This window comes from Sinocyclocheilus anshuiensis, unplaced genomic scaffold (assembly GCF_001515605.1).
Source record: "Sinocyclocheilus anshuiensis isolate Anshui unplaced genomic scaffold, SAMN03320099.WGS_v1.1 scaffold1170, whole genome shotgun sequence".
Classification (NCBI taxonomy): Eukaryota; Metazoa; Chordata; class Actinopteri; order Cypriniformes; family Cyprinidae; genus Sinocyclocheilus; species Sinocyclocheilus anshuiensis.
In genome coordinates, this window is record NW_015538055.1 from 3,398,648 (window position 1) to 3,400,178 (window position 1,531).

Consider the following 1,531-nt stretch of genomic DNA (forward strand, 5'->3'; position numbering starts at 1 on the left):
CGCCCTGAGAGAGAAAGAGAAGAGAGAGATCAGTCTTTGATCTTGATTACTGTGCAGTGACTAAAATCTCATGCCACCCACTGCAGAAAACAGCGATACAGATAAGTCAAACTTATTGACACACACACACACACACACCTTTTCTCTAAGACACTCACACACTCTCTGACAACATCTTCTTTGCACACTTTGCCTCTCTCCCTCACTCACAGCCTATTCACCTTTGCTTTTTAGTCATCAAACGAATGTCACAAACAAAACAAAATTCTTAACTTCATCTTAAACATCATCTAGTGGCTCAGCTAACTGGCATCTTTTCAAGTTTTACACATCAACACCACAGTGCTTTTCTGAATTTAAAGTATTGTTTTGCATTGTTATACATACAATTTATACACGTTCAGTACCTAGTTAGTAGTTAGTCTATCTTTAGTTTTTCGGCAAATGTCCATAGCAAACAATTTAAAGGTTTTACAATACACTTAAAAGTAAAATGGAAATGCTTTAAAAGGGTCTAAATTGCAAACTTGAATGCACACAAAATGATTTTGCAAAGACCATTTTGTATATATAAAGACACAGACTTTCAGTCTGCCCAGTAACAGTCTTCACATTGCTGCATTTTCTGCCAAAACTCTTGAAACAAAAATAACGGGTTTGTTTTTCACAGAGCTGCCAAACTAGCGCTACAGTCCCTACAAACTCTCTCGCTCTTTCCGTGAAGTGTAACGAATACAAACACATTATTAACGGAGAAAAAACGAGACAGTTGCATCTTAAGAGCAAACTAAACATTTCTTTATTATTTAGGCTTTGAGTTTATGTAGTTTAAGGCCAAATAAATCCACCGCACGCAAACTCGTCCCCTCCCAAACAACACTGATTCTCTCACGATCTCTCTCTTTTTTAAAGAAATATAAAAACAAATAATTTGTGTTGAAATAAATAGATAGAAACAAAATGTCAGAGAGTACATAGCTATGTAGCAAAAGTGTATTTCAAGTGTCTAGAGAGATATTTTAAAACAATGTTTTTGTAGAAAAAGAAAAAAATGTTTTAAACTAAACTAGACACATTGGTCAGCTGTAATAACTTTCGGTTTTAATTTCTATTGTGATGAGAATGCATCTTTCATTGAACAAAATTCGTTTCATTTGGAAAACGATGCACACGATTGTTTAAAACAAAAACAAAACGTGAAATATTGCTCAGAAAACAAGTTTCAACTGAAAAGTAAATAAAAATCAGTTACTCAGGAAAAAAATAAAAACACTACAAAAGTACAAAATCTATAGACAAAGAAAATAATAATAATAATAATAAAAAGCTAGAGATCGTAGCGACACGCATAGCATCTAAGCGTTCCGCTTCAGAGCAAAGAACCAAAGCCCGTCGTCTCGACACAATTAAACAAGTTCAAAGGTGAAGGATGAACGGACTTTTATCTGACCATTAATTCGCGGCTTGTCAGAGAGAAACGTTGATATAAGAACATAAACCGCCTACCTTAAGAACTCCACGGAAATCTCAC